The sequence below is a fragment of the Taudactylus pleione genome, unplaced genomic scaffold, assembly GCF_031769625.1.
Source record: "Taudactylus pleione unplaced genomic scaffold, aTauple2 ptg000296l, whole genome shotgun sequence".
Classification (NCBI taxonomy): Eukaryota; Metazoa; Chordata; class Amphibia; order Anura; family Myobatrachidae; genus Taudactylus; species Taudactylus pleione.
Window position 1 is genome coordinate 12,482,386 of NW_028284698.1, and position 9,992 is coordinate 12,492,377.

A 9,992-nucleotide genomic window follows, 5' to 3' on the forward strand; every position below is an offset into this window, starting at 1 on the left:
ACAATGTTAATTAAAGGGACAAATGAAACTACAAGGATAAACAATCTTATCAGATGGATTGTGTAGATTCACATGATTGATTAATAAATATAAAATGTTGATCATAAATAATTTTAAAAACTTGTAAGGATGTTTAATGAGTGAAAATTATGTTTTATTCTAACAATCCTTCTTAAAACAGACCTTTGAAGGTAACTGAGGTCACTGGGAAAATAGCTATTCAATGCAGGTCTCCATAAAAATGGCAGACTTCCAAAATATTTCTTATTTCCTGACAAAGTGATGGCAGAAGTGAGGGCTCTTATTTAGTTATATATTTTGGGCATGTGTTTATGCTAATGGTAGATGACTATTTGGATAAGCCTGATGCACTGTAGGGAAGACTGTGTATGAGTTGGATGATGTATGTCCCTACCCTTTAGCAACGTCAGTGGTACTCGGTCACACTGCACTGACTATCTGCAGATCACTCCACCCAAATGATTTGGGGAGAGTGTGTGTGGAATTAAAATTAGAGAACGATGTCTCGGCTGCTTGGCCTCAAGTGACAGGTACCATTAATCTGCTTGATATAAATCTGCTTCCCTAAAGCAATCTGAACCTGTAAGGATGACTTTAACTAATAATGAGAATGTAGAAACCTGTGTGTTTACAGAACAGTTTTGCTACTCTCATTCCTATGAAACTGCTCTTTCTCCCCTGCCTTGCTCATGATACCTCCCAAGCTCTGATTCAGCATTACGCCCATTAGGATGAGAGGACTTTGGGCAGCAGTAGGTTTAGTGGAATCGTTATGACATACCGCCGGACCTAAGGTAGGCGGATGAAATACAGACGCCAGAGGTCCGACAGATGAGGATCCAGACTGCGCCTGGTAAGTACCCTAACACTCCCTTATCCCCCCACTAACGATAACCCTCCCTTAGGGGTGCCTAACTCTAACCTCTCCCCAGGGTTGCCTAAACCTAACCCCCCTTCCCTTAGCCTAATCCTAACCCTCTTGGGGACGTGCCTAACCCCGAGTCCCTAAACCTAACCCCCCCCCCACACACACACACAGGTCCCAACGCCCGGCTTACCTACGTTCGGTATGCCGGGAGTCAGGATTTCGGCGTGGGGCTGATGATAGGTATCGGTATTTAGACGCCTATCATTAGTCCCATACCGGGTTTACACAGTCGGGAAGCCGGTGGTCGGCATTTCGACCGCCGGATCCCTGACTACATACCGGTTTAGCTTGTCTTTTTTTATTTGTACAGTGCATATGTTAATCAACATATATGGCTATTATGGAGTGATAATTTAGAGTAGAGGCAATACTTTGTCTTTTGACAGGACCAGCAAGAATGTGACAGGTAATAGAGGTATGGATAGTGGCTGGGATATGCCTACAGGCCTCAAATTATTAATGCCAAAATCCTCCTGGTTCCTCATTACTGAGATATTACCTTTCTTTCATCTCTAGCTGCAAATGGTCTTAACATTAAGATTTTTTTTCCCCCACATTTGTACTCCTATATTCATGCATCACCTTAAATCACCTCTCCTCAAGTATTCCACTAATAATTATTCTCTTTATTTTAATCACAGACCTCTCCTCCACTACAAGTAGGAGCAGAGGAGGGAGTCTCTCTTCTCCTGAAGCATTAGCATATGTACCATAGTGTGTACTAATCTGGAGGGGGCTGGAGAATAGGGGGTGGGACCTGCCTTGTTAGGAACTATGCCTTCCCATTGATATTTGCATCTTTTGTTATGTTTATGCTGAAAAAAGGTTTTCTCTCTGCCCCTTTAAGTCAGGTGCAATTTGTGTTTTGGGCGCAATGTTGTCACCTGCACAGAGAGAATGCTGGAAGCGTGTAAAATTATTCCTGAGGCAAGTTAGTGTCTCAATGTCAACCTCCAAGTTTCAGCTCCTAACTTTGTTCAGTCTGCTGCAGCATTTGATACCCTCTTCAGCCAGTGCTATGCGGAGGAGAAATGGTTCCAATTATAGATAAAGTAAGCTTAAGGCAGTATATTTAGTTATATTGTTTTAGCATAGTTTTTCTATATGGTACTATTAATCCAGTGGCAAAGCCAGGTTTAAATAGGATAGAAATGGGTGCTGTCACAGGGGTGTGGCTTCAAGAACCAGGGGTGTGACTTCCTTATATGTAAACCATAAATAATGTTTGAGATCATTAAAAAATTAAATATGTTTATAAAATATAAACAATGATAAATTCACCTGATTGATGATAATACGTGTTATAAAAAATAATGGAATGTAACGCCTCACAGGGCCATAACGGGCACAAATAAGTTACAGCATACAAGTATGAATGCCGAATCCTGTGATAGATATGGGCTGAAGCAGGCTTCCTGGCCCTCATCGTCATCTGGATCACAGAAGCAGAGAAACCTTTGGCCTTTAAGATGGAAGCTTCAATAGCCACGCCGTCAAAGCCAGCCGAGGTAAATCTGAATATAGGCAGGGACCCTGCACTAGCAAATCTGGTCGTAGAGGCAGTGGAAGTGGCCTGTCTATGGGATAGACATGTCAGATCGGTGAACCAATGTCTCCTAGGCCAGGCAGGAGCTATTAGTATTAACCTGATGCCTTCCTGCTTGAACTTTGATGACTCTTGGGAGGAGGGATATCGGTGGAAACAGGTATGCCAACCTGAAGTTCCACCTCACCGTCATAGCTTCCACGAAGGCTGCTGAGGGGTCCCTCATTCTTGAGCCGTACCTGGGGACCTTGTGGTTGTGGCGTGACGCCATGAGGTCTACCTCTGGTAGTCCCCACCAGGACTTGAAAGACGTCCAGATGAAGAGCCCGTTCTCTGGCGTGTATGTCCTGACGACTTAGGAAGTCCGCTTCCCAGTTGAGGACTCCTGGGATGAATATTGTAGAGATTACTGGAAGATGGCATTCTGCCCACAGCAGAATGTTTGCCACTTCCCTCATAACTGCTGGACTTCGTGTGCCTCCTTGATGATTGCTATAGGCCACCACCGTCGCTTTGTTGGACTGAATCTGGACAGGCCTGCCGTGAAGTAGGTCCTGTGCCAGAATGAGCGCTCTGTGCCCTGCACGAAGCTCCAAGATATTTATCGGTAGGTGACTTTTCTGAGTCGTCCACCTTCCCTGAAAGGTGTGATGCCCTGTCACCGCTCCCCATCCTCGCAGACTTGCATGAGGAGTACCCATTCTGGGACCCATAACGGATGACCCTTGTCTAAATGAGTCGTCTCCAGGCACCAAGCGAGGGATCATCTGAGACATTATCCGATGATACAGACCAGGGGTCTTCAAACTTGGCCCTCCAGCTGCTGTGGAACTACACATCCCAGCATGCACTGCCATAGTTTTAGCATGCTGTTATATCAAGAAGGTGGTAGTGCATGCTGGGATGTGTAGTTCCACAGCAGCTGGAGGGCCAAGTTTGAAGACCTATGATACAGACCATCCCAATGAGACAGAATCCATTGCTGCAGGACCTGGAGAGGAACTGGCAATACTGCACCTCATCGAATGTGGATACCATTGGAGCCCAGCACCTACATTGCCAGGTGAACCGACACCCTTTGTTTGCAGAGTAGACTGCGCACACAAGACTGTAGTGCCGCAATCTTGACCTCTGGTAGGAGAATTCTCTGGCGCAGAGAGTCCAGCAGCGCCCCCAAGTGCACTTTCTGCTGAGTTGGAGAAAGAGAGGACTTTTTCCAATTTATTATCCAGCCGTGCTCTTGTAGGTAGACAATGGTCATCTGGGGATGACATTGTAACATCTCCTGAGATTGTGCCAATATCAGGAGGTCGTCCAAATATGGCAATATCCGGACCCCCTGTCATCTGAGATGAGCCGTCATCACTGCCATTATCTTGGTAAATACCCGAGGGGCTGTGGTTAGCCTGAAGGGTAGAGCTTGAAATTGGTAATATTGCTGAACTACCGCCAATCTAAGCTGCATACACACGTAAAGATTATCTGTCAATCAAACCAACTAGTTGATTGGTTGGAATGAAAATCTGGTAACGTATGGGAGTAAATGACAATCAGCAATTTGCTCCTAAATGCCAGAAAACAGATGAAAATGGTCGTTCAGACAAGTTTGAACAAATTGTTTAAATCAAACATTTAACAAACAGTTTTTGTCCATTTTCTGGCGTTTGGGAGCAAATTGCTGATTGTCATTTGCTTTCATACCTTACCAGATTTTCATTCCAACCAATCAACTAGTTGGTTGGTTTGACAGATAATCTTTACGTGCGTATGCAGCTTTAGAAATCTATGGTGGGATCGTGCTATCGGAACATGCAGATATGCATCCTGTATGGCCAGGGAGACCATAAAATATCCACGCTCCATTGCCAGCATAATTGACCGTTAGGTTTCCAAACAGAATTTGGGCACATGGATGAATCTGTTGAGAGATTTCATATTCAGGATAGGGTGACCAATTTGGTTTCTGAATCAAAAACAAATTTGAATAATAACCCCTTCCCTGTTACGCAACAGGGAAGGGGTTATGACTCCTGACCACGAGGGCCCCAATAGACTCCCGGAAGGCCGAGGACCTGACTGGGTCTAGAGGCAGGGTTGTACCAACAAACATTTGAGGGGGATGCCTCAGGAACGTAATGGCGTAACCTTGAGAAACCACCTCTCGAACTAGGGCATCTGCTGTGGTCTGATGCCAGGCCTGAGAAAACTGTAGGAGTCTGCCTCCAACCCTGAGACCCCCCAGGGGGAGGCCCGCCCCATCAGGCAGTGGGCTTACCATCGAACTTGGAAGCAGGATGCTTGGTTGACTAGGATTTCTTGGTCTGACATCTCCTGTGAGAATTATCCTGTCTAGAGGAAGACTGTCCCTTTGCCCTACCCTGTGGGTGAAAGGACCGAGCTGATGACTGCCTATACTTAGGGGTAGTTGTAGATGGCAACCCTGCAGATTTAGATGTCGCCAGGGAAGACACTGTCATCCAGCTCTGGTCCAAACAGTACCTTTCCCACAAAAAGCAAGGATTCCGGGGCTCTTTTGAAACCTGCATCGTCTTCCAAGATAGCTGTTCTCTGGTAGCATTAGGCATGCTATCTTCCAGAGACTTTTGACCTCATTCAGAGGCGGTCGTTAGTTGCAAGCGGTCGCCCTGAATCAGGGCAGCCGCTTGCATCCTGAACGACTGCCTCCTTGTCGATCGGTAAGCTGTGGGTTAACACCTACAGCTCTAGTGATCGACATGGGTGTTGGTCGCGATGGTCTTGACCATCGGGACTTACGACCAGACCCTAGGGTTGGGTCTGGGCACTCGTAAGCCCCAGGGAGCTTCCTGCTCTGATCGAGCAGGAAGCTCCCCAATGACATTAGCAATGATGTCAGTGGGGCCGCCCCCAAACAGTAAGCCTTCCGGCGGGAACACCTCTGTTTGGGCTGGCACACCCCCTGCCCGCCTCACACATGGGGCGAGCTGTCACTCACCATCGACAGCTCGCCCCCGTCTGCTGCGAGACCCCTAGCGACAGAGCATCCGTTGCTAGCTGGGTCTCGCACATGCGCACGACGGAGCCGGCTCCATCGTGCGCATGCCCAGTGGGGCAACATTGCTGGTCTGGTAATAGCTCCAGATAATGAAAACACTGATTTTCTATCTGTAACCTCTTTTAATGAGGATGCTGCAGGAATGGCTAATGTAGAGCTTTTGATCAATCTAGTTACATGAGCATCTACCGATGGGGGAACTTCCCATTTGTTAAGCTCACCAAGTGCAAATGGGTATCGAGAGGTTAAATTCCTTGTAACAAGAAAATGTTTACTTGGAGTACACCATGCTTCAGACATGAGATTCATCAGTTTCGACTGAGGAAAATAATCTTTAGCCACCTTCTGATGCCTAAAGACCGTAGTCTTATGGTGGGTACACACTGGCAGATATATTGGCCAATCAATTATTCGTCCAAAATATATTGTGCCGGTCAGCCAGTGTCTACAGACGATATGTCTGTGAAAGATGTCATTCACAGACATATCATATTGGCTGTCGTATCTGTCCATACCCACGGAGCAGAGTCTGGCATTGTGCGTCCGCCGCTGCCCCCAGTGTGTGTCCGTCCCATGCCAAATTCAGTGAGGCACAGGACAGCTCCTTGTACTAGCTAGGTGCACAGTCACCCAGGCAGTATAACAGCTGAGGGAGTGCTAATTGCCCATCCCTATCTTAGCTGATCCCTGGAGCTCATCTTTACTGCTGGGGCATTTTAATTGCTGGGGCTTCCCCCCTCCCTACCTCTACTTTTGCTGCCACTGGCTCTTGCACTTCCCCCTACATCTTCCCCTGTGACAACCTGACAGCGGCCAGTGCTCTCTGGTACAGTATTAAACCCCTCACTGCCAGAGCGTGCACAGGCTCTACACATACATACTGTACATATACATACTGCACCCATGCCCATTGTAGATAATACATACTGCCCACATACATACTACCCACATTCCCACTGTACACATACATACTGCCCACATGCCCCCTGTACATATATGTACTGCACAAATGTCCATTGTACAGATACTGCACACATGCCCACATACATGCTACAAAGATGTCCATTGTACCCATACATACTGCCCACATACATGCTGCAGTTATATATACTGCTCACATGCCCATTGCACACATACAATTTAAATAAAAAATTATGTATTTTTATTTTTTTTCGTTAATCGTTTACTTTTATTTTCTTAAGCTGGGTACACACTGATAGATATATCGCCTGTTCCATTGAACGAGCGATATATCTATAGTGCATCGCCGTGTGTGTACAGCAGATGTGTCTGAACGATGTCGTTCACAAACCTATCCGATCTGCTGTGCAGCACAACAGTTGGGCGACATATCGGACATCTGCTGGTGTGTACGGGTGAACCGCCCATCGCTTATACACATATGCTGCCCACATGCCCACTGTACACATACATACTGCCCACTGTGCACATACATACTGCCCACATTTAAATGCCCACCCAGTTGAGCTATCTAGAAACAAACAGATCACAGGTGCACAACTCCAATTTACTAATAAATTTGCAAGCAATAGAGGTTTTAGCATAATCATGGCCAAGGTTATGGGCCTACCCACCCTATCCAGGTAACCTCTGTCGGATAGGTCCCTAACATACTAGGATACAAATCCAGAGCACAGGAGACCCCCAAACTAGCCCAACTGAGCCACCACAGGGCACCACCATAATAGGAAAAGTGAAGTGTAAAACAGATCGTTAAGACCAGCCACTGCATATACTGTAGTGCAACTTTGGTTCATTTTTGGGGCGTGGGTCCCCCTGGATTGCTTTGGTTGATCTGTTTCAGGGCACCGCATTATAACACATTTTTCTTTTATAACACATTTTAACCCTTCACTGTTTGTTTATTATACATGTACTTCACCTTTTTATTTTCATTTCTTTATATGCAGCAGTGGCTGCTCTTAACTATCTCTTTTACACTTCACTTTTCCTATTATGGCGGTGCCCTGGGGCGGCTCGGCTGGGCTAGTTTGGGGGTGTCCTGCGCTCTGGATTTGAACCCTAGTATGTTAGGGACCTACCCGACAGAGGTTACTTGGATATGGCGGGTAGGCCCGTAACCTTGGCCATGGTTATGCTAAAAACCTCTATTGATTGCAAAATTTGATTGCAAATGTATTTATATATAATTAGTAATTTGGAGTTGTGCACCTGTGATCTGTTTGTTTCTGTGCCTACACAGGTATGAACTCCCATTTTCTATATATATATATATATATATATATATATATATATATATATATATATATATATATTCAGGGTGTGCAGTCCAGGAATCTTTCCTATATACTACAGTTGAGCTGTCTAGCCTGGCACAACGGGCGGGCAATTAATTGGTCTGGCCGATTCGTCTACCTAGTGTTTACCCAGCTTTATTCCAAAGCTGTGGTAATGATTTTTTTTTTCTAGGGACAATCCAGCATTTTCTGCCAGTGGCATAACAAGGGCGTGGTGAGCGGGGTACATTCCCTGGGTGCCAGGATGAGGGCATGGCTTGGTGGACATTACAAGACTCTAGCTTCCTACCAAGTACCGCATTATGCCCAAACTTCATAGTGCATGTGATAGGACAGCTCTCCCACGCAGGACCTGCAAACAGCAGTGTTTCAATTTGTAATAATAATGGCTGCTGCTATATTTTCCCTTTAAACGGCATTCAAACACACTGACACGCCTGCTTTTTGCCGATCACCCACCCGTCAACACCCCCAAACGGTCATTTCCTGTCAATCACTCTGCGATGGGTCTGCGTGGTCACTGCGGTCACAGTGTGATCACATTGGAGTCTTCGCGCACTGTGATGCAACACAACAATCGACCATCTGCCTGCGTAATCGCAGTTGTGATCCGTAATGAATCGGGCCCTATGACCCAGATGCTGATACAGCAGCAGGGGATAACAGGAGAATAGAGGGCCTATTTCCTTTCCCTGTGCGCTCTTTAATAGGCCAGCCCACTATGTAAATTACAGGAAGAGTTGGCACACTTCACAAAGACGATCTGCCAGTGTGTATGGAGTAAAAGATTAATTGGCCAATGTCCTCACAACAGATATATCTTTAGATGGCAATGATGGTTGTTCAGTGTGTATGAATAGATAGATATTTTGGTGCCCTGTGCGATAAAGGGTATTGGTGCCACCCCCCCCCCCCCCCATCCGGACAGCCAGGGCATGCTGGTACTTCTAGTTCCAAGCACAATTCATGCAGTCTGAAGATAGGCACTATGCACTCTATACAGTACACACTGCTGGTGGGCATGGGCACCCGGTCACAGTAGCTGGCACATGGCACTGAACATCAACTCTCACTCCTCCCCTGAATGGTCCCTGGGTAACTTACTCCTTCCCCTGAGTCACTTCCTCGGGGGATGTGAGCTCGTGCAGCTGGCTGCACTCACCTGCTAGTGACCGCACCATGAAGATCATCATGGGGTCTGTCTGGGGGTGGCAGACATTGGGGTTGACTGGCAGGGGGTGGTATAGTGGGGGTGGCAGAGGACAGAGGAGGGTGGTAGATAATGGGGACAGGCTGGGGGTGGCAGATAGTGAGGGTGGCAGGTAATAGGAGGATGGCAGATAATTGGGTGTTGGCAGATAGTGGGGGTGGCAGCCCTTGGCCCTTAGTACCTGGCACAGGGTGGGCCCCTACAGGATTCACCAATGGCTCCTCACTTGGCAGAGAAGGTACTGTGCGGCGCTGCTCAGTGGTTCTGCTCCATGTGAGGGAGGATAGACTGATGGCGAGGAGTGGGGTGGGCATCCCTAAAACCCCTCCCCACCATAAGTCTATCCCCCCGCACATGGAGCGGACCCCCTGAGCAGCACCACGCCCGGCTTACTCACACACAGCTGCTTACCTTCTACTGATAGCTGACAGCGTTCTCCTCCTAGTATCATGTCCTGCTCACTAATTCCACGATGTGTGTCCGACAGCCGCTGGGCTCCGTCCCCCATACCACCAGTCACCAATATTGGACGCCGTCCCGCTGCCTTGCACTGCAATTGGCCCAGGGATCCGGTCTGTAAGGGCTGGAGCAGAGCAGCACGCGGGCACTGGCAACACCCCTGAACAAAGGGAGGAGGTGGATCTCTGGCCCACACTGAAAGAGCCGGGCGCACCGCTAGTGTCATACATCGCAGTGGGCGCTCGGCAAGTAAAGATTGCGGTGGCGGCTGGTTCCGCCCCAGGGCTTCCTCCGCTCTGTGCGGTGGCACCGGCCGCACCACCCTAGCTACGGCCCTGATGAACAACCACCATCTGCAGATAGGTTGATCTGCAGCTATATCTTTCATATCTGCAGATATATCTTTGTAGTTCCACAAGTGCAAAATATGCTGGCACTTGTAGTTCCACTGTAAAGTACAATAGTGTTACATTATTTGGCCCCCCTATTACCCCCATACCCACCAAGCAAGGGGT